This window comes from Engraulis encrasicolus, chromosome 6 (assembly GCF_034702125.1).
Source record: "Engraulis encrasicolus isolate BLACKSEA-1 chromosome 6, IST_EnEncr_1.0, whole genome shotgun sequence".
In the NCBI taxonomy this organism is placed as follows: Eukaryota; Metazoa; Chordata; class Actinopteri; order Clupeiformes; family Engraulidae; genus Engraulis; species Engraulis encrasicolus.
The window spans coordinates 43,457,900-43,482,899 of NC_085862.1; the positions used below are offsets into that span (position 1 = coordinate 43,457,900).

At 47.0% G+C, this 25,000-nt stretch overlaps 1 protein-coding gene across 2 annotated transcripts in view; it reads right to left on the reverse strand.

Moving 5' to 3' along the window:
• fnbp1l (formin binding protein 1-like) overlaps positions 1-25,000 on the reverse strand; it is a 74,352-nt gene that overhangs the window by 35,853 nt on the left and 13,499 nt on the right. The window lies entirely within an intron of this gene.

A 25,000-nucleotide genomic window follows, 5' to 3' on the forward strand; every position in this document is an offset into this window, starting at 1 on the left:
CGTGAACTGTTATCAGTTACGATGCAGGACACGCAGCTGATGCCTATTGGGCTTCAAATTGAAGCGGTTATTCAAAACGATTTTCCTCAGAAACATGTTGCCGTACATCTATGTAAACTTCCCTTCTAACATGCTCAAATTCTTGGTCATTTGTAACGTGACACGAACTTTGTTTTTGTTCTGTATGAAATTTGACTGAGCAACTACTGTTATTTTCATGTGAAGATTGATTTTGTCATACTTGATACATCAAACATGAGGCCTTCACTGTGCCATCCACTTATAGGGTAGTCAGCCTTGATTGGGTATCCCTGAGCTTCTTCTGACAGATGGAGACATACAAGAAGAGCAGGCCTGCAGAGATGAGATTACTCCGCCCCACACTGAGACCCAGACTGGTGCCAGTATGCCCCCACCGGAGTGGCATAGAGTGGCTCTGGTCCACCGTCTGGCAGGGTCACCATGGTACTACCCTCCCAAGTCTCTAAGACCTTCCCCAACATTTGGCATTGCTGTTGGAGTGCTAGGCGAGAGGGAATCGCAGAGCCAGCCCCATAGCGTGGTTACTCTTGCCTTGCCTGCTGTCAGTTGGTCTTTTAAAAGGTGCACTGTGTAGAATGGTGGCCATTGCGGGTATTGCAACTTTGCTGGTTAAATTGTGCTGCCTATTGCCAAATTGGATTTTTCATAAATGAAAGTAATAATTTACTAGTATGACCAAAGTACAGTAAGTTTTTCAGCCGAAAATGTCTACTTCTGGAAACTCAAAATGGAAGCCATGGAGAAGATCCACCTTTTCATGTTTCATAAAGAATACTTCAAATTTGATGTTGGTTTCTTCTGGTGGTAAGTATTCTTGAAAAAGGTAACATTTGTGAATGGGCAGCATGAATTCTGGAAATTAACAACAACAAATATTACACAGTGCACCTTTAAAGTAAGTACTTGAGATGCTGTAGCTGTGTTAGAGTATAGAACTGGGGAGAACAAAATGAATGGTAGTCAGCCTGATGTGTTGGCCAGAATGTCTAATAATAAGAGATCAATATTTCACACTCAACGTTTTGTCAGAGTCCCAAATACATTTGTGCCACACACATGCATTACATCTTATTTGAATCAGTGCCAATCTCTTGTCCCATAGAAAACTGCTGATACTGCAAGCACTGTTGAATATTGTATTGCCACAGTTCTACTAGTCCCCTAGAAACTGACGTTTGATCTGACTGTTGCACCATTCTACATCCCCACTGAAGACTGAACTATGACAGATCAAACTCTGGGCACTGTGATGTCAGTGTTTCATGTCAGGATGAGAGGGGGACTCGGGACACAGAGGGGACACAGAGGGCACAAGATCTCACAACCTCCCCAACCACCCACCCACCCACACCAACCTTAACTGTGCAAAGCATCCTTGTGGCCCCAATGTTCCCCACCTCTCCCTCCTCTGCTCCCTCCTCCTACTCCTCCTCCTCCTCCTCACATTCTCCTCCTCCATCACTGACTAGCTGTGTGATGTACTGGTGTGGTGTGGCCCCAATGTTCTCCACCTCTCCCTCCTCTGCTCCCTCCCACTCCTCCTTTTTCTCCTCCTCCTCCTATTCCTCCTCTCATTCTCCCCCTCCATCACTGACCAGCTGTGTGTTGTACTGGTGTGACTGGTGAGGCAGGAACTTCCCTAGTGGTTGCCCCAGACAGATAGACAGCCAGACAGGCAGACAGACACACAGACAGACAACAAGACAGACAGAAAGGCAGCAAGACAGACAGACGGACAGACAGAGATGCCCTGTGACTGTGATGAGCGGTCTTGGCACAGCCTGAGAGAAGAGCCGAGCAGACAGACTAACTAACTCCTAGACTCTCTGGAGCCCTGCCAGTACACTTCCTCCCAGACAAAGAACAACATACGTGCACGCACACACACGCACACTTTCACTCTCAGTCTCTCACAGACACAGACACAGACACAGACATACACTCAAAAATAGTGATAAAATCGTAAAATCGAAGTAGTGATTTCAATCGTGATTTAATCTTGGCAATAGGGAGTCTTTGAAGCCAGAACATATGGACAGGCTGGTGTTTCTGGCCAGAAATCTGTCCACTTAAGTTTCATGATATTGCCTTTACATAATTATTACAATACATTTCATTTTGCTCAACCCGTATGTAATTCATTCTTGGTTATACCGTATTTCATCTTTTTATAATTTTCAAAAAAATCTGCAAAAAAATCAATAATCGTGATTAATAATCGTGATTACGATTTTTTCCATAATCGTGCAGCCCTAAGACACACACACACACACACACACACACGCACACACACTGTATGCATGTCGTGACATCAGCCATTTAAACCTTGACAGAGCAAAGCCAAGAATCGGCCGGGTCTTCCGGAGCTTCTCTGCAGCCAGCAGGCATACTTTTAAAATACATATTGGCCAGGGATATGTATCTGGATACCACATACATATTATCGGTTAGCTTATGGTTTAGCTTCGATTCAGATATGCCACAATCACTGAAAGTGATTTCAGCAAGAGCTGCAAACCCATGAGAGAGAAGCCATGGGCACACACAGCATTTGATTACCACTTCACGTCCAACCAAGTATTCACCTTTACAAATATCTCTCCAACACAAACACACACTATTGTATTATACTGTATTATTGGGTGAAGAGCTGGGCTAGTGTGCCAACATGAAAGGCATTTTCCCTTGTCTCTGTGTTCACATAGTTAAATACTGCCCTTTGCACTCAACAACATCAGCGACTGAGCGTTTGCAGTATTAACCCTTCGCCTCAGAGCCCTTTGAGTGGCCTACTAATAATAAATCAATGAATTTGGCACGTTTCCCATTTTTACGCCAATGGTAGACATTTATGACATCATGATGCAATTTGGTGATGTCCACTCCACGGATTGTAAAATAATTTGAATTCATTTAAAATCAGCCATATTTTGGACATACATTTTTTAAGCAAGACGCTGGTTTATATTGTCCATAGCATGCCAAGTGTTGAGAGTACTCTGAGGGACAAAGGTTAGAGAGGTGCATTTGAGGTCATCCAATATCAGCAGCACAGGCCTCCAGGCCGTCTGATAAACATGGCCGTCGTTCCCCTTTCTCCTCTTTAGTGACTTCCTCATGACACAGCGTCTCTCACAATGTCCTTATAATGTGTCCTTAATGTGGGTCTCATCCCACCACACAAGTGTGCACCACATGTCAGCCTGGTTAGCGTTGGTGTGTGTGTGTGTGTGTGTGTGTGTGTGTGTGTGTGTGTGTGTGTGTGTGTGTGTGTGTGTGTGTGTCCAAGAAAGAGGGGGAGGAGGGGCAGAAACAGGGGAGTGACGGGTGTCTCCCATAAAGATAAATCCTCCTTCGTTCCTGTTAAGGCCTCCTTTTTTCCTCTACCCGCATTGCAAATGTGAGTTGCGTCCCCTCCCCTCCCGTCCCGTCTCCACCGTTTAAAGTGAATCATTGGTTAAACGAGAAGTAAACTGCCGCGGCCACAAATCAGACGGTGGCATCCCTTTTCGCTTCAGTCACAGCGGTGGCGGTTACGTTACGACAGCAGCCTCCTCCGATAACTTGACTTGGGACAGACACAAGGCACACACAGATGTGTGATGGTTTTATTTTTGCACAACGCCCACTTGAAGAACAGAGAGTCAGCAAAAGCCATTTCAAGTGTGCGCTTACATTTTCTGAGAAGAGCTACACATGATGATGTGGAATGTGCCTTGTGGCATGCATGGCCTTAGAAGCGAAAATGCCTGGGGTGAGAGAGAGAGAATGTGGTGTGTGTGTGTGTGTGTGTGTGTGTGTGTGTGTGTGTGTGTGTGTGTGTGTGTGTGTGTGTGTGTGTGTGTGTGTGCCTCTGATGGCCGGGGTAGGGTGCAACTCCTAACACAAGATGCACACGGACAATGTGTGACAGTGGGTGTATGGGTGTGCTGTGCAAGCATGCATGTGTGCAGCATGTTCCAGCATGTCAGGCAGCATTCAAATGTGAACGACAATGATTTCCAGATTCAGCTTATTCATGTGTGAGCGTAATGTTCTGGTTAATGTGCATTTAAATGTGTGTGTGTGCATTTGTGTGTGTGTGTGTATGTGTGTGTGTGTGTGCATTTGTGTAAGTGCATTTGTGTGCGTATGTGTATTACTTCCACCATGCTGAGAGGCACCCAGAGCCTCTGCGTCATGCAAGGGAAATCATTTTAGACTGGTAAGCTGCACTCAAGTGGAAAAACAGGACTCGCCCCTGTCTGCCTGCCAGCCAGTATCTCTGTCAGCTCAAGAGACAGGAGAGAGAGAGAGCTAACACACACACACAGACACACGTATATTATGCACATACACACACACACACACACATATATATTTCACATGAATGACTGCTGCAGAGATGATCTGTCTCTGTGGTGTGACAAGGTGAAATCAGTGTTGCAACCAAAGGTGACAGGATCTGTCTGGCACAGAGACCAGTGCACGAGAGTGCCCATGCACGTGCACGCGCGCACACACACTCCAAGCCTCGAGAATTTCTAAATTCTGTAAATGAGGTCATAAAGAAATGACATAATGGAAGTGTGTTGGGAGTGTACGTGTGTATGTGTGGGTGTGTGTGCGTGCGTGCGTGCGTGTGCGCGTGTGTGTGTGTGTGTGTGTGTGTGTGTGTGTGTGTGTGTGTGTGTGTGTGTGTGTGTGTGTGTGTGTGTGTGTGTGTGTGTGTGTGTGTGTGTGTACGTGCACAGTAAGGACATCTAAAGGTTTAAAGCCTAACCACTCAGCCCTACCACACCCTGAACAACTTCGGCTACTGTGCAAATACACACCTATCATTACAGCACTGAAGACCTTTAAAATACACAGCACCTGACCACACCTCTATCTAACACACATGACCAGCACACTGTAACTGAGTCACTTGCCACACATTAAACAGGTCAGACAAATGACTCAGTCCTCATTGGTCATCGCATTGCCATAAACCACCAGACTCGCATCTCATTGGTCATTTGTCATGCCATAAACCACCACGCTGAAACTTCATTGGATGCTGCTGCAAAGCCATAAACCACCAGACTGAAACCCTGCTGGTTTATTACCATAATCAGCCACCACAGCACAAGGACGGACAAGTCACCAGTAATGAAGCCTACTCGTCACCGAAGGGGAACAAGTCACAAGGCATACTCCCTTTTTAGTCATTGTAGACAAGTGACAGACTGGAAACAAACAATAAGTTATTGGTTAGTGTCATGACACAGTCACCAGAATCAAGCTCTATTGGCCATTATAACATCACCATTCACCACCAATGAACTCTATTGGTCACCACTCAGCAGAAACAAAGCCTTTGCTTTGCAACACAACCACCAAGCCTGAAACCTACTATTCTTTGGAAATTGGGTCAAAGCTTCCTGAAAGGGGTGTGTCCCTCGTAGAGAAGTAAGGGCGCAGCGCAGCAGCACACCTTCCCGAAATATACACAGGAATCCGAGTACAAACGAGCCGTGAACTAGATCACAAAGCTTGCTCCCACAGACAGAGAGAGATAACGCACAGATGACGAAGCAGAAGAGGGTGGGGAGCTGATATAGGCCATGCAGGCTTGGCTTTGGATAAGATCTATAGTGCTTCCCGTAGAGGGTTTCTGCCCTACAAAGTCAGAGTGCAGTAACTACGCCAAAATTGAAACTAAGAAAAAGGCCTCCGAAGTATTGGCATTAGGATGAGTTCAGGTTCAGTCTAAACTCAATTTTGACAAAATATGTAGTTACTGCACCTTTCCTCTGTAGGGCAGATTTGTAAATGTGTGCGGGAAAAGTGGTAATATCACAGACATTTGACAATCATGAGCGGAAAGGCTATGCAGTGCAGTTTCAGTTTCAATACCTTTGTAATAAATAGCTTGCACATATTTGAAAAGCAAGGTTAGGCATTACATTTGCAATACAAAACCGTTTTTTGGGATCTAGTCAAGATGGGTGGTGTTTGTTGTTAAGGTGGCCGCCTCAACTATAAAGTGCTGAGAGAAACCCTGATCTGTGTGTATAATTATACAGACCGTCCTCATCGCTTAAAAAAAAGAGAGACAATTGCCCATAAAATGGAAGTTTCGGGAACACGTGTTCAGTGTTCCTTCACAGTCTGACACAGCCCACCAGTCAGTCAGTCAGGGCAGGCGCAGGCCGTGACATAATACATCATAAACCAGAGTGAATTACATTTTCCAGCCGTGCCACAAATGAGCAAATCTGATTATTGGGTAGGAGTGGGCAAACTGTGACTTTGGGGAGAGCGGAGCTGTGGTGCTCTACTCCAGTGGTTTTCAAAGTGGGGGTCGGGGACCCCTGGGAGGCCGCGGCAGGTTGGGAGGAAAAACCATAGCAAAACAAAATAGAAAAATGGTGTAGCACGAGGGGGGCCTTGGCTGGAATATAGCGGTCGATGGGGGTCCTTGCCGTGGTGAAGTTCTGCTCTACTCTGCTTGGTGCAGGGACTGGGGAGAGCGGAGCAGTGGTGCTCTGCAGATTCTTGGTGCAGGGACTGGGGAGGGATGTGGATGTTGACGTTGAGCAGAGAGATGGTGGGCGAGATAAGTGAGGCATTTACCCCACTCTGGTGGCTGGTGGTGCTGCTCACACAGACACAAGCATGTTTGCACGCACACACACAGGCATGGGTGCACGCGTACGCACGTAAGCACGCACGCAAGCACGCACGCACGGCAGGAACCCTAATGGATGTTTTCAATTACAACATTCCACTTCAGGATCACAGCAGGACACATGTCTGCCCCTCCAAAGTAGACCCACTCAAAGTTGAGAATGAAAGAGACTGAGTGTGTGTGTGTGAGTTTGCATGCGTACGTGTTTGTGTGTGTGCGTGCGTCAGACAGCAACAGAGAGACAGCTTAAATGTACATACATGAGTGTGTGTGCGCGCATACGGTCTGCATGCGTGTGTTATGAATACCAATGATTTCATGCGTAACAGCATTGGGCTGTAGTCCATCTCTGCAGTGCTGAGCACTGACCACTGGACACACTGGCCTCTCGGGTCTCGACATCCCCCTCACTGAGAGGCCGTGATAGAATAATGGCATCACACAGGCTCCTGACAAGGCATCCAGCCGCCTGATTGTGCAGCGTACACCAAACCCTCCCTGCTGGTGCTTCAGCTATGACAGCCAACGCTGCTCTGCCAAGCAGGGGCACGGATCTAGAAATAGCACACACATATGGGTCCCAGTCCCAGAATTTCATTATGCAGACATACACAGAGACACATACACGCGTGTGCACAGGCACGCACGCACACACACTCGCGCACGAACACACACACACGCACGCGCGCACACACACGCACGCACACACACGCACAGCGCGCACACACGCACAGCGCACACACACGCACAGCGCACACACACACACAGCGCGCACACACACACAGCGCGCACACACATGCGCACAAGAAAACACACACGACTTGCTAATAATCAGCCATGAGCAAACAGGCCCCATTGAAAAGACTGAAGAGTCAAGAGGTTCCACAACCTACTCTAAAGGACGAGGCTCTGATGGAGAGGCAGAAAGGTTACTAGACCATTTCCCAAAGGACCCAAAATCAAATTGGACATGTTTTGTAAGATGTAAATAGCGCAAGTGAAAAACTCAGATCAGGATATGAAGAAATACATAAATGTTCTTTTACCGTCAGATGTCAGCCCTAAAGCAGATTATGTTTATTTCATTCACTACAAAGACGAAAGGAAGTTTCATCATGGAGTCTGCATTGGTATTACGGTTTCAGATCAGACTCTCAACCTGGACAGTCTCCAGTTACCATATCAACAGCATAGAGTGGCAGGGAGGGAGAGTACTTTGGTCAGTTACCATATCAACAGCATAGAGTGGCAGGGAGGGAGAGTACTTTGGTCAAATGATGTTCTTTGTGTTTTTGTAAAGCCATCTCAAATAGATTTTTTGGGGGGATGGGCAGTCAATAATTAGATCTTTTCAGGTGCCCAGCCACTTCTCCACACCCAGTGCTCTGATCATTATGCCACTTCTAAATCAGACACGAGTCCACAGCTGGTCTGTTACTGCTTTTAAATTCTCCGCAAAATCAATTCTTATTGATCAGGAGCACACCCCTCACACAGTGCACAATGTAGACCTACGTGTGCCCAACAAGGAAACAGGGACAAGTCCGCATGAGGCTACTTTAGGAGGAAATAGACTAAGGTACAGATGAGTCAATTTTTCAATCAGGTCACGATATCCAAAAAATAGTGTACTTGTAATCAAGTGGAGATCTTGGAGCTTAAAAGGTGTACTGTGTAGGATGGTGGCCAGAGTAGGTATTGCAACTATGCTGCTCATTGAAAGTGTGCTGCCTACTGAATTTGCGAAATTTCATCTTTTCATCTTTTCATTCATTTTTATAATAATAAACAAATATTTACTAGTGTGACCAAAGTAAAGTTTTGCAGCTAAAAAACTTTGGACGAGGGTAAGGTGAGGCAGGTAAGTGGAGTGATCGGTATCTGTGTCCTTGGTGTTCGATTGCTTCATCCACCTCCTCAGTTGTAAGCAAGTGAGCACACACTTCCTGCGATGGCGAGTAGTAGCTAGATCCTGTGCTGTGCCAGCGAGGCAGATGGCAGGGAGCCTGGCTCGGGGCTGACCACAGCCCAGCGTGGCATCATGTGGCAGGCCTCTCTTCCTGCCGTACGCCCTGCGTCTCCCTCTGACCGGCTTTCCGTCTCTGTCTCTCTCTCTCTCCCCGTCTCTCCCTCAGCATCTCTGCCCGGACGCTTAGCCTCCCCCTTATAAATAATTCACAGCGTGAGCTCATGCACCATACTCCACTGCCCTACTCTTCCTCTGGCTGTGTGTGTGTGTGTGTGTGTGTGTGTGTCTGTGTGTGTAATGTGTGTCTGTCTCTGCGTGTCTGCCTGCCATACACAAGCTTTTCTTTATACTATACACTTTTGATTGTGTGTCAGAGTAATGTTTCCTTGGTCAATTGAGCGATTCTCTGTATGAATGATGCGCCTATAGATGCATCTTTATGTGTGTGTGTGTGTGTTTGTGTGCGTGCGTATTCAGCCAGTTGGAATCATCTTTCGGAAACCTGAGCATTCAGGGAGCTGTGGACCTATTCAATCCCCCGACCCAGCCCCTTTCATCCCCTCGGCAACGGCAGCGCAAGACAGACAGACACGCGGGCGCACACACACACACACACAACAGACAGACAGACACACACACGCAGTACACATTAGAAAACAATGGGGGGTGCTGATATTAATCCCTCAGTATATATCAAAACACATACACGCATTGACAGAAGTACAGACACACACGTCAGCTAGGACATACACTGGGACACGCACACGCGCACGCACACACACACACACGCGCGCGCGCGCGCACACACACACACACGCGGGCACACACACACACACTCAACCTAGGCCTGTGGCATGATCTCATATTCAACAGCTGCAGCTCACGCCAAAAGACAGACAATCTTCTTCTCTCTTTCCCTTACTTCTCGCCAGAAATACGGAGGGAGGAGACAACCTCTATCCCTCCCCCCTTCTCTCCTCTCTCTATCTATCTATCCCTCCTTTTATCCCTCATCCTCCCTTGCTGATTAGGTCTGAAAGACAAATTCAATCTCTCCCTCCTTCCTTTTCTACCTCTCTTATTTCTCCATCTTTCTCTCCTGCTCTCCTCTCATCCTCCTTTCCTGACTGGGTTCGTTTTCTACCCGTGGCTGGCTGCATAATCTTCAGTAGAGATCCAGCTCTAGAGGTTGCCTCTTCAGCATATTGAGTCGCTCCCCACATTCCTGTCGTCCTGTTTTAAATCTCCCAAGCAGTGTCTGCACGCACGCACGCACGCACGCACGCACGCACACACACTCTCTCATCTCTGCCATCTCTCTGGCTCTCCTTCCTTCACACTCTGCACATTTGTTTTCCTGTTTCGTGCTGTATGTTTACAGTGCGTTGTCATTTCTGTGGCCGTGTGGTGTGGTGTGGTGTGGTGTGGCTTTGCTTACGGTCTGGACTTCCAAGAAGCAACTCCTCCTCACTATGTCTCTCTCTCCCCAGAGGCTCTGGGGGAATACTGCTGACCCAAGTGGAGTATCTCAAAGTTATGACATGAAAGATGACGATAGAACCCAGCCAACAGCACAGGCTGTGTGAGTGAGCTGGAGTCAGTGAACAGTACAGCCCATGTGTTTGTTTTGCGTGTCGTCATGCGAGTCCGTGTCTTCTTAGTACAGGACATGCAGGCACAAGGTTGGGTGTGCGAATTGCAAATAAGGCAAGGACTGGAAAAATAATCAGGGAACAAAGTTTCAGTGTACGCACAACATGTTTATAGTAGGACATTACAATGGACGTCATTGGAATGCAATCAACTTCAAATGATTCAAAGTGTCTGCCAAGTAAACAGTTAGCCTTAGACAGAACTGTTACATCCCAAACTGAGAATCGGAGACAATCCATATAAAAGGGGGGATTAAACTCAATAATTAGATTTCCAGAAACTCAATAAATTAGAAGTTACTTTGTACTGTCACTGAATCCTGAGAAACCAGGACGAAGATCAGAGACAATGGTGCGCCTAAGGAACACGAACACACGAACACACACACGAACACACACACGAACACACACAGACACACACACTTCAATGTAGGGCAGTCTCTGTGAGAACTCAGACCACAGAACAGTTTGGCGGGCATGCGAGAGGGCGAGCAAGAAGGTCTCGAAGGACATCCCAGCTATATCTGGAAGGGGATCTCTGTTTAGGTCAGAGAGAAACACACACACAGACGCACGCACGCACACACGCTCGCACGCACGCCAAACTATGGAATAATGCTAGGAAGTGATGGCTCTCGCTGAAACAATAACACACAGTGACTCTCTAGCACTCCGCATTGTCCCTGCTTCCCTTGAAAGCAGCCATGCCCCACGCCCTAAAACACACGCATCCACAACAACAACACTCCCAATGGCCCAGCTTACATCACAAGCCCTAGCCATGACCCTGGCTGTTTCAAATACACGCGTTCACACACACGCACGTCAGAATATGGGGGATGACAGTCCAAAAACACACGGATCACAGCTTTGAACACTGTCGAGCAGGAGGGCTCAGGTGAGGAGCAGAAAGATGTGTGAGAACATAAGACAAGAGGAGATGAGATGAGATGAGAAAAAAGGAGAAGAGGAGAGAAACAGAGGGGAGCAGAAGAGAGGACATGAGAGAAGGGAAAAGAAAAAGAAGAGCGGATGAGAAGACAGGACTTCGGGGGAGGGGGTCAATATGAAAGGCAGACACTCAGATTAGGGAGGAGGAAGAGAGGAGAGGACACGCTGGCGAAATGTCACCCTGTCCGATAAACTAGCATCACCACCATCAGATCTGCCTTTGGCCATCACAGCCCATCCCAGGCGGTCTGCAACAGCATCGACGGTGCTGACAACACCTCCATCCCCAGCCAAAACAGACACTGGCGTCTGGGGACTCACGCGGGGGGTTTGATGGCTGTGGGGGGAGGGAGCGAGGCATTGCTACTCTTTGGCTTTTTAATTTTGATGAATAATAGATGGGGAAATGAAAGAGATTTTGGAGAAAGCATATGAGAGAGCGAGAGAGCGAGAGAGAGAGACAGAGAGAGAGACAGAGAGAGAGACAGAGAGACAGACAGAGAGACAGACAGACAGACAGACAGACAGACAGACAGACAGACAGACAGACAGACAGACAGACGGAACGAAAGGACCAAAAAGAGAGATAATTAGAGAGAATGGGGGTGGAAGGTGGGGATCCGGCAGATTAGAATATTAAAGTGTGAGTCTACAGTAGCTTTGAAGCCCCTGTTGCCGTGGGTACCGTGCAGTGAGGTTTAGCGAGGGGGGGCAGCGCTCTGCACTGGGCTTCTGTCACCTTACGTTACATTTCAGAGGGGGCAGCAAGTCTGCACCTCACATTACCATTTAAATGGCAAAGAGGGGGAGAGGAGAGGAGAGTTGAGGGACTGTGGTGGCATGCCATTCTGGGGAGAAAGAGAGAGAGAGAGAGAGAGAGAGAGAGAGAGAGAGAGAGAGAGAGAGAGAGAGAGAGAGAGAGAGAGAGAGAGAGAGAGAGAGAGAGAGAGAGAGAGACGGGCAGAGAGAAAAGACTGTTGGAAATTCCCCACAGAAAATGCAATGAAAGAGGAGGGGGTGAAAGGGGGATATAAAAAAAGAAAAGAAAAAAAGGAAGAATGAAAGAAGAAAAGGAGCCGCCGTCACGGGAGTCTGCTCTCGCCTCTGAAGTTTCACCACATCCTCTCTGCAACCTGCTACTCTTAATGATCTGCCCCAGGCAGGGAAGGGAATCTACAACTTTCGCTCCTGCCTTCTCGCTCTCTCTCTTCCTTCTTTCCTCTTCCCCTCTTAATCGGTTTCTCTGCCTCTCCGTCTGCTCTGCAGACTTTCATTCCCTCCTTCACATTCCTCCTTTCATTCTCTGTTTCTTTCCGTTTTTGTCTCTGCATTGTCATTCTGTGACTGCTTCAATGGCGTCCTTTCTGTCAATCCTTTGTTCTCAGTTTCTTCATCCCTCTCGCCCAACAGCAAATTTTCTTTTCATTCTTTCTTTTTCCTGTGATTTTTTCCCTTACTTTCTTTACACTTTCAGAAATGTTTTATTTCTTGCGCTCGTTGTCATTTATTCTGCCTACATTGTGCTCTCTCATTCACGTATCACTACACCCATGAGCTTCCACTGCCAACTGTAACCCTGGCTTCTGCCGAGGCTGACAGCCTGCTGCTCTGGAGGGAGAGGGAGAGAGAGAGAGAGAGAGAGAGAGAGAGAGAGAGAGAGAGAGAGAGAGAGAGAGAGAGAGAGAGAGAGAGAGAGAGAGAGAGAGAGAGAGAGAGAGAGAGAGAGAGAGAGAGAGAGAGAGAGAGAGGGGAGAGGGGCGTGGGAGGAGGCTGGCTGGTGGGCGATAGCTGGATTAGGTTGCCTGCGTAGACTACAACATTCATGACCGTGGTTAGCTGATCCAGGTGTGTGTGTGTTTTGGGAAGAAGGGAGACACACCACTACTATTCCAGTAATCCAAGACTCATTTGAGCAGCTCTGGCATAGTGCGCGCGCGCACGCACGCACGCACGCACGCACGCACGCACGCACGCACGCACGCACGCACGCACGCACGCACGCACACACGCACACACGCACACACGCACACACGCACACACACACACACACACACAAACACACAGGCTGGAAGATCACTTGAGACAAAGAGGAAAGGGGACAAAGACAGAGACAGGAAGAGAGTAGAGCATGCGCGGGAGCGAGAAAGAAAGAAAGAAAGAAAGAAAGAAAGAAAGAAAGAAAGAAAGAAAGAAAGAAAGAAAGAAAGGAGACGTAAGGGAAGGCGAACACTTTTTGTAAGTTACATCACAGTCATTCAGCCCCATCTTACTTCCCCCTTCCACCTGGAGTGGAAGTCAGCCTCTGGGACAGTATATTCCGTAGCAGACAGGCCATAACCATAGGAGTCCAGTCACTCAGGACTCTGTCATCAGTGCATCAGCCTGGGGATTTCATCACAAGCATATCCAACTTTAGTGTGTCTGGGAAGCCATAGGAGTTACATGATTCCAAAGTCTAGAGACTTCGATGACTTATGGCCACTGGTCTTCCTAAAGGTTCAGCATTGCATGGTGGAGGTCTCCCATCTTTGCGACTGTGACCGATCTGGTCTTGGTGGGCTGTTCATCAAATCAGCAGAGTCCCATGTGTGAAATTAATCCAATCAGTGTGACCGACCAAGGAGGGGAGAGGAGGGGGGGGAAGAGACGGGAGGCCAAGGGGCAGGAGCAGGGACAGGGACAGGGACAGGAAGAGCTTCCTGGGGCCACGGCAGTGGTGACGGGACTGTAAACAATGGAGGCCATTGCAGCGGCAGCCATGGCCGTGTAGGCCTGCAGCCCTCAGCCACTCAGGGTGGGGTAGCGGGGAGAAAGGAGGGTTGAGGAGGGTGGAGGAGGCTAGAGGCTGGGGGTAGAGGAAGGGGCGTTCAGGAAGGGGCGTTCAGGAAGGGGCGTTCAGGAAGGCGCGTTCAGGAAGGGCGTGGGGGGGTGGTGAGCATCAGATGGCCATCACATGATCACATAGGGTCAGACACGCCTGAGGCCAAGGATGCTCCTTTATGGGACAAAAACAAAAAGCCCTCTTCCTTCATGACATTTATTGATTCCTTTCTTATGAGGTCAAGGATGGAAGTGACGATAAAGCCAGAGGGGACACAGGAAGACTTGTGACCGAGCACCACAAATCTTCATATCCATGTACTATTGTTAGTAGCATATACTAAGAGTGTAAGACACAAGTAGACCAAAGGCTACAAGACAGACTAGAATGAAAAACATCATTTAGGGTGTAAAGCAGCAAGCAAAATCAAATCCGTAACACCAGATCACAGATTTGCGGCTATTGTAATGGTATTTTTCTTCTAAGCAATAAAACCCAAAACGTAAAACCTTCAGGAAATGAAGTGTTTCCTCAGCTGCACGACCACTGCTGTTCTGTCTGCTCTCTAAGAACGCAGGATAGTGAAGTGTGGATTCTGGCAGGGGAAGCAGTCACTGGTTCTCAATTCAGAAAACCGCAGTCCTAGCCTCATGATAACCTGCTTTTGTCCTCAAAACATCTGTTGACAATGCTGTTGAGTTGACAATGTGGAATATGACAAGGTCAAGACTCGAAGACAACACCACTGAAGAGGCGTCAAGGCTGAGTGTGTACGGTGCGAGAGTCAGGTTTCCATACCTGGTTAGGGTTTCAAGTGGTGAGCTTCAGCAAGCAGTGTGAAGAAATAGTGAACAGAGACATTGAGTTTTTTTAAAGAGGTTTGAAATTGTTGAAAGGGGACTGACTGACTGTCTATGTCCATTTGAAAATAAAGGATCGCCCAATTTAAAACGTCTGCTGAAGCCACATCTATGCTTTGACCAAGCCATGATCACGGGCCACTGGAAATACCAATAGCTTCAATGAAACCCACTTGCAAGGGGAACAGTTTTTACACTTGACCATAAAATCCACTTGAAATATTGAAATGTCTAACACTGTGAAACTTCTACAATATTAAACCCAACTCTGACATTCAACAAATGTATCTCCCCCCACCCGAGCCAATGAGGCTTCTTACTGAGAGTTACTGTAGACCAAGCCATCCAATATGACATGAAAAGCCCCCAACCAGCCTGTCTGATTTAGTATCCTCATATGCAGCAGAGGACAAGAGCAGGATTCATATCAGCAGCACCGTCCAGCCTCACCCAGCTCTAGCGTCAGAGCGGATAAATATTTTATGTCCAGAAAGGAAACATTGATTTGAGGGGGAAATGCTCAAAGCCGCCTGTTGTTGCTGCTACCGGGGGTCCCTTGTGGTATTTAGTAGACCCCCAATATACCCCACTACTACCACAGTAGTCATTATGGTGACGTCCAGGGCCGCTGATAGGTTTGACTGGGCCCGGGATAAAGTCATCTGAAAGGGCACGCCCACCCAAAACATATATGATGAAAACCCAATTCTGTGCCCCCTCTCTCCCTGGGCCCAGGACAACCGACCCCTTTGTGTACAACTCACCCGTCAGCTTCCCTGGTGGCGTCCACATGTCGAAGGTGGACAATGGCTTCTTGTGACGTCCCTGACGCCATGACTGGCGTGCGTAAGGCCAAATTACGCTGAAAACGATGATGAGGAGAAGGAGTAAGGAGGGGAGTGGGGGACAAAAGACATACTGTGGTGAGGGACCACAGGATTACGCAGGGGGCAATGGTGACAAACAACATCCCTTTTCATTTGTCTCATGACCGACCAATGGATATGAACACTGGCACCATTATACAAGCACAACAGTCATAGACCGAGGCATTAAAGCATGGGTTCCCAAACTAAGGCCCACGGCCCGCCTGGCCTCTTTGACTGGCCCTCCACCTCTGAGCAACTAGTTGCAAAGAAAAAAAATAAAAAAATAAAAAAAAAAATTATAAAAATGTATTTTATATATTTTTTTTATTTGGTTTTAGATAACACTAAAATATTTGTATTAACCATTTATATTTATATAATTGCATGTAGGCCTATTATTTTTTTGATTTATCGTTATGATGACCGAATTTCTGCCACCTCACTGATCGAGGACGTCATGCGCAGAGAATAGCAGCAGTTGAACAGCAGTGCAATGGCGTGCAGTAAAGTGAGGAAAATTGATCGAGAGTGTCGGGTTTTTAATGAACAATGGACCAGGGATTATTTTTTTGTTCCATGGAAGGACCGTGCCATTTGTAAAGAAAACAGAAAAGAATACAACCTTCGCCGCCATCACGAAACCCGTCACAAGGAGTATGCTAGCTTGAAAGGGGCAGCGAGAGATGACAAAGTTCGGCGACTGAAAGGTGGGCTAGCAGCTCAGCAGGATGCCCTGCTCCGTCAATCACGGGCCAACCTGGCTGCTGTCCGAGACAGCTACAAAGCAGCTAACCTACTGGCTATTCACGGCAAGCCGTTCACGGACGGTGAATTCGGGAAGGCTATGATGCTGGCTGTGTCACTCTGAGGAAGTGTATTCCCACATAAAAGCATTCGAGGTCAAACTGCAGCTCCTTCTGCGACAGGTCCAAAAGCTGGACTTCACACATTTCCCTGCCACCCAAATGTACTGCGCCGAGAAACCAGCTGCCCCTTTCCCTGTTGCGAAGTGCAAGAATGCCCTGGAGATGCTGCAGCGAGAGTTGTGTGCGCTTCCGCGAGCTTCATGTCAACAACAAAGACATAGGCCTACGTCTGTTCCAGAACCCGTTTGCTGCTGGCATAGACGACGCACGTCCCTCTCTTCAGTTTGAACTAGCCGAGCTGCAGAATTGTGATGTCCTTAAAGACGCATTCAAGCCTGACAGCCTAGAACTACTTGAGTTATATGCTGCTCTACCAGAGTGCACATACCCAAACATCAAACAACATGCTCTGAGGATGTGCACCGTATTTGGCAGCACCTACACGTGTGAGCAGACGTTTTCCCGCATGAAGCAAATAAAAAATCCAACGAGGAACAGACTCTCAGATGAGCATTTGCATCAAACTTTGAGACTGGCAACTACTAGGCTACACCCAGACATCGGACTTCTCGCCAGCCAGAAGCAGGCACACAGTTCACACTGATAGGTAAATATAGGCCTACTGACTTTAATTATTACAATTTTATGTGGCTGTAAACATGCATATAAACACAAACTATGCTTTTTGATTAAATATAATTGTTTTCAATGAATGCTAATGAATAATGGTACACTGTAGGCCTTCACATCAAGGAACAACAGGCAGCATATTTAGAATTATGATTCAACTGAATGTGTCCAATCTCATCCCTTTATGCCAGGTTTCCAGGCAGCAAGAGAGGGGACTGCAACTGCTGACTTCAAAGATCACTGCCCATCACTGACCTGCCCATCCATCCTTCGTCCCACCTTGGTTACAGCAAGTACAAATTCACTGCACATATTGCTGACTTCTGTTACTCTGTTATTCTGTTACTCTTTTCCGAGTGCGTACTGCTTGGTCTCTCCTCTCCTCTCTCCTCCCAATCTCTTCTCTCAGCATCTCTCTCTCTCTCTCTCTCTCTCTCTCTCTATCTCTCTCTCTCAGTATCTCTCTCTCTCTCAGCATCTATCTCTCTCTCTCTCTCTCTCTCTCAGCATCTCTCTCTCAGTATCTCTCTCTCTCTCTCTCTCTCTCTCTCTTTCACAGCATCTCTCTCTCTCTCAGCATATCTCTCTCTCTCTCTCTCAGCATCTCTCTCTCTCTCAGCATCTCTCTCTCTCTCAGCATCTCTCTCTCTCTCTCTCTCTCTCTCTCTCTCTCTCTCTCTCTCTCTCTCTCTCTCTCTCTCTCCCCCTCTTTCCCCTCTCTCCTCTCTCTCTCATCTCTCTCTCCTTCCTCCCCTTTTCCTCTCTCTCTCCCTCTCTCTCTCTCTCTCTCTCTCTCTCATCTCTCTCTCTCTCTCTCTCTCTCTCTCTCTCTCTCTCTCTCTCTCTCTCTCTCTCTCTCTCTCTCTCTCTCTTTCTATGCACTGCCCCTCATCTCGATCTCCTATTTCAAAGGGTTATAAATCACTGTTTTAGGTTTGTTGATATAATGGTCATGGCAAACTTTGTTTTATATATTATTATTGGTCAATTTGATTTCATGATCTACATGTGAGCTATTATAGAGCAATGAAGTTCTGTTTGTTGTTGCTCTTTCTGTAATTTAAATGTTTTTAATGCATTCAGTTTATTTGACCTGTATGGTGCACTTAATTATAACTTATCAACAGGCCTTCCTACAGTTTTTAATTTTCACTAACCTAGTGTGAATCACCAGAAGTTTCTTGTCTTGATAGTTTCTCATCTCACTGGAAGTTAAACAGGCCTTCCCTTTCTCTTGTATCACTCATAAACTCAATCACCATATTTTTCTAACCTTTCCCTGCTATTTTTACATGGTTGTTATTAGAAAATAAAAGGAATACCTGTGGTATTTCAAATTGGAAAAACGTGAAGAACTCACTTCTTTTGTAAATCACTTGTAATGATTAACTATTTTGTGCTTGAAATTATGGCTATAACTGGCCGTGGCCGAGTATACAGCCCATATGATTGATCCCGGCCCCCCAACACAGTCAGGAACGATAATGTGGTCCCCAGAGAAAAAAGTTTGGGGACCCCTGTATTAAAGCATCAACGTTAGTTATGACAAACGTCAAACGCTTTTGCATCAATATTGCATCTACAAGTCAAACACACAAGACATTTAAAATCACAAGTTGGCAGTAATGGCCAAGGCACACGACCATAACCACAAACCTTGAGTTTCTTTTCAAAATTGGCTGATATGAACCACAATGGACTCTTCTATTGCAAGAAACTGGAGGCAATTTGGCTGAGACCAACGTCTGAAAGATAGGCTACTGGGTCTATAGCGCTTTTCAGATTGGATACTCATCAGACGGACAACATCTGTGTCTTGCATTTGTTTTTGACAGTACACTGGATAGCGACTAGTGCCTTTCTTCCCACACATACCTCTTTACCAGATCGTATTTACAGTGCACACACCAATACGTACACACACATTCCTCTCACACACACACTTAGTCACACGTCTCTATCAGCAGCTGTTTGTTTACAAAATTTCCACCTGGGCCAGGATGAAGCAGTTTTGATCCCATTCGAGTTCCAGATTAAGTCCATTGCAAATCAAGTGAATGCATGATGGTCAAAAAAATACACATCCATGGACTTTGTGCGGTTATTGTTTTTAACGACACCCAGGTCAGCTCCAGAGTGGCAGGCTGCCAGAGTGAAGCGTCTGACCCCGCCGGCACCATATGGCCAGGGGATGGTGATCTCATCAGGGCTCCTGGGCCAGGGGGATGATGGCCAGTGGTAGGGTGGGACAGCCAGTTCGGGTCCCCAAGGAACAACACTAGAGAACACCAGCATCATCACCAGTACGGTCCAACAGCGTTTCTAAAAGGGGGCTCTACTGTACAGCCCTCCAGAGGGCGTGGGGGTCTCCTAGGGAGGAGTTGAGAAGGATACAGCTGAGATGGGGCACGGGGCAGTGACTAGTTGCCTAAGGGGGCGTTGGCAGGCTTATGATGAGGTCAGGAGGGGCGTTTATAGAGCTGGGCAATATGACGATATATATCGTTATCGTGATATAAAAATGTACATCGTGCTCTTTCTCCTCTATTGTTTATATCGTGATAAACAATTTTTTATCAATTTTATACAATTTTATATCATTTAATTACAGTTCATGTTGTCACTATACATGCTCTAAATTCATGTAAATGTAAAAATAAGAATAAAGATTCATTTTAAAGAACTGTGGTTTTGCGACGCCACAAAATAAAGAGAAAAAAGAGAGTTACTTAAAACATACGTAATTGTGGTCTATCATTATCGTGATATAAAGTAATCCATATCGTGATTTTTTTCCATATCGTCCAGTCCTAGGCGTTAATACAAAAAAGTTTGAGAACCACTGATCTAACATGTTCACCCATCGGGCAGGCTGAAGAGCATGGTAAAGACAAACAGACAGACACCCACAAACAGAAAACACATACACAGACACACACTCACCGACACAGACAACCCACCACACAGCAGCTGGTAAGAGACTCAGGACTGGAGTGTGCAGTACGTCAGCCCACCCACCTATCACAACCCCCACCCTGACCCACCTGACACACACACACACACACACACAGACAGCCACACACATGTCCCCATACCACTAAAGCCACACAGACAGTCATTAGACCCGATTGTACAAACACAGTACGTACACACTTGTATAAACAGTACGCACACACACCACCATGAGCCATCGTTCCCTTGATGCCACATAAAACACTGCATTGTGCCTTCTAAGAATCGGTTTAGATTAATAATTCCGAGAAAATGCAGAACGTCTGAGTGTGCTTGAGATCGCTCAAGTCTCGTCCATCTGTCTCTGCACGTATGCAGTCCTGCCTTTACGGCTCCCTTGCCTCAATTGCGTATCAAAATACAGGCATGATGGGTCAGCTGTGTAAAGCATTTGCGCAATAGGATCACAGTTAGAAAAAACAAACACACTATGACCACACCATAGTGACCACTCTGAAGACCTTAACTTAACTGGTCCGCTGTCTGCAGAGTTAATGCAGGCATTTCCTTTATCAAATTAACATTTTGGCAAGACGGAGGCCAACAAAACACGCTCCAGCTCCAAAAAAAACGTCAGACGGCGGAACAGAATGAGGCCATAAATCTACGCATTTCCTAAATTATATACACCATTTCATATGGCAATATTTAACACGGTGGGAACATTTTGCGGAGAGCTGCCTTCGCGCTAACCAAGCTTATCCTAAAGACTATGTTCGGGTTTCACCCAAAAACATGACCGCCGTCTTTTTCTGATTCTTATGACACAGTGGAACGTCTGCTTCACAAGTCCAGTAACCACACAGGCAGTACAACCCAACAAATTGTCATTTAGTTCCTGGAGCGGATTTAGAAAAAAATATATACTGATAATGTTAAAAACCATACTACCAAACCAAAAGTTGTTTGATGTTATACTGTAATTCAGTGGTTCTTAACCTTTTTTCCTTAACGCAACCCCTTACCTGTACTGAAGACAAGCCGCGCACCCCCAACCCAAACTTCTACATGTGTATACTTACTGAAAAATCATTTTAAGTGATTAATTGAAATGATCCTTGCTTGGGACATTAATCAATACCTTAATGAATTTAACTGGGGACCAAATGTGTTTTAATTTTGTCATAAATTGACCTAATTATAATGTTCCCAAGCAGAATTTTGGTCGCAACCTCAACACAAACAAAATTCCGCGCACCCCCTGAAATCTCTGGTGCACCCCCAGGGGGTGCCCGCACCCCAGGTTAAGAACCGCTGCTGTAATTCATAGTGCAGATAATGCAAATGCTGAAATAATCTGAGGGGTTTTTTTATTCAGCAGATACAGATGTAAAAAGGGTGGATTGGAAAATAAATATTATAAATAAAAACAAGGAAGAGAGAACTGATGATGATGATGATGAGGCCCTTCCTGATATTAATGGGCGCCACATGCAGCACCTGTTCCTCCATCTGACCACTGGCAGGTCACATGACGCTCAGTGGCAGAAGGTCTAGACGAGCGGACACACACCAACTCCAGTGAGACCCATTAGAGACAGACCCTGGTACAACTGTACCCACTAGGCAGACGGAACCAAGCCGATGCCAAGAGGACTCAAGCACGCAGGCCTTTTTTAAATTATTTTTTTAACACATATTAATGGCACCATAATCTTTGCAGTTCGGGCAATAATGAAACTGGTTCTGAATGAACAAACATTCATAAGGCTTATCAAGTGCATTACAATGCATCTATCGTATCGCTTTATATTTGCTGATAAGGAACAACGTCCACGGTCATAAATCAGACGCCAGAGAACAAGTGAAAGAGCGAGTTGCATGTAAAAGAGAACAAGGTCCTCTTCTCTTCCCGGCCCTTCTGCTTTAGCTGCGTGCTGTGGAGACACAAAGTTCACGAGGCCCAGGCAGCAGGGGGCCAGGACAGATCAGGGCAGCAGACCATGTGACTCCACACACACAGGACCATATGGAAAACAAAGTCCCCCTGCTCTGAATGCAAAACCAACACACAGCGTGCCAAAGGAGAGCTAGGAAGGGGTTGTTGCGTAGGTGGTTACAGTTCAGTTAAGAGAGAGTTCTTTAAAGCACCATGGACTTTATGTTAGAATCATCTTCACAATGCACCAACTGTTCCATCACAGGCACTTGACCAGAGCCCATAGCCAAAAACACTTCCGATGGATGCGGCGATCACGGGGTATTTCTCAAAACCTAGTGCGCACACTTCCAAGTGTGCTCAGCCTAATTAGTCACACCCAGTGATTGGATACTCCATAGAGTTCACCAAAGAGTATCCAATCACTGCGCGTGACTAATTAGGCTGAGCACACTTGGAAGTGTGCGCACTAGGTTTTTTGAGAAATACTCACGGTTGTCTTATCGCTGAAGGGGTCAAAGGAGAGATGCATGGGGAAGTCCCAAACGCTCCCTTGGGCGCGATCATTCAGTACTGTTTGTGAATCAGCCAAGTTATTGTACATTCACTGTGAATCAGGCACTGTAATGGCTACACTATATAACTCTCTTTATAACAAATGAGTAAACATCTCAGGTCGAGTCAGTGTTTGATCCCCAGGAGCAGAGGAGTCACATTTCCTGTGGAGCTCAGACTGGAGTCAGCCGAGGGATGGCTGAATCAAGGATGCAAGGACTACTTAAAGCCCTGTTGCTGTGACTCACACGCCAAGCATCTTGCCCTTGAGAACATACAAAGCGTGATCAAGGACCAGCGGTGGTCCTGTGCAAGTGAACACCCAATGACACAGCTCACTCTGTCTCACGCATGCACTCAGTCACCTCACTTCCTGCTGCGCTTGATGATGTCTCATGGAATGCCTGCAGCTCAAGAGACGGCAGAGGCTAAGAGAGACCCCTACTCTGGTTTCCAAATGCTAAGAGCATCAGCAGCTGAGACAACTCACGCTCACACAGGGAAGGCGTTACAATTTCAAAAGTTACAATAAAAAAAGCATTCACCGCCTGGCTTAGCCTAATGGGTCTTGTCCCAACATAGCGGCTGAGGCTGAGGCTGAGGCAGCACAGAGGGAGCAAGAGAGAAACGGCTTCCAAACATCCGCTATCAATTACACCCCAGCATGGGTAATAGTGGTGTGGAGGACTTCCTCTCCGACATAGCTTTTCTCTTAAGTCACCGGGAGCGCTGAAGCCGGGCCACTGAGGCCCCACATAGGCTGGCAGGCATCTACTGTACATGACTTGGTACTACACCCCCAGTGCTCAGCAACCACACCGGCAGCCAGGCAGGCGGACAGGCAGGCAGGCTGGCAGCCGGTTGGCATCTACATGCCTGTGCCTGGATACTACTTTCTGAGTTCACTGTTGGTTCTGTGTGTTTGCAGGGAGGTAGACCGACAGACAGGAGAGTAGGCATGCAAACATCCAAGTTACTGTATGACTGTGCCTGAGTACTGTACCCCCAGCGGAGCCTGACTTCACCTCCAGCAGTACACCTTTTTGTTTACAGGACCACTACAGACTCAAGAGGGGGGCAGGCAGGCAGGCAGGCAGGCAGGCAGGCAGGCAGGCAGGCAGGCAGGCAGACACATCTATATGACTGAGCCTGCGTACTACACCCCCGGTGGCTGAGCTCACTGCTGGTTTGTGGGATTTACAGGACCACTACGTACTCCACAGGGGGCAAGACAGGCAGACAGACAGACTGGCAGGTAGACAGACAGGCAGGCAGGCCTTTAATTACTGAGGAATTCTGGGCAGAAAAGTGCCCACTGCTGAGAATCCAGGAGGTAAACAAACAAGGATCAGCCGGGTATGGGATGACGCTGCCTTGGTCTGACAAAGAAAAGAAAACATATTTCTTCAGTTAGTAACTGAAGTCGGGCTGAGACAAAGCTTAACTCTTACTTTTCACTAGCGGGTACGGTACATACACTACTGCAACAGGGCAACTTTGATTCTGCCATTTAAATCGATTGAACACTTCTCTGTGGCAAAGGAAAACCGCAAGCTAACAGTTGAAGAATGTGTGCGTGTGCGTGTGTGTGTGTGTGTGTGTGTGTGTGTTTAAAAGGTGGTAGGTTAAGTGGATGTGAGCCTGCCTACTGTGCCCCTTGGCTTAAGCCCAAGCTTTTCCAGGGTCTGACTTCCAACCATAATACTCGGTAAAATGTGCTTAAATATGCGTCCAGCACCCTGACGTAGCCCTATGGCACACAAATTGCAACCCTTGGCTATTCGTCATGACGCTGTAATTTCAACGCGTGCAGCTGAGCTTTTCATTAAGCCCATGGCAATGCGAGGCGCTGAACTCAATCCCCCTGGTCCTGCATTGCCGAAGCAGAGCTGATGTGATGCCCTACTGTTTCACTTGTCTTCAAGCCTACAGCAAACATTTTAAAGAAGTTCTTATGAGTTGGTTAAGTGGGTTTGGAGTTCACCATTGGTGATAGTATTACCCAAAGGTGAGACATTTCAAACAAACAAAAATAAAAGCACAATTTTAGGATCACCCTCAGTGTCTTGCAAAAGACTGAATTTGGAGCATCCTGCTCTGTGACATCACTGTCCGGTGACAATGACCATATGCTGTAGCGGCCATCTCCCATTAAGAGAGTCACTTCCTGGCCAGTGGAGAGAGCTTCCTGTGTGGGCGTGGGAGGGAAGGTCGTGGAGAGTGGAGTCCACTAGACTCCACG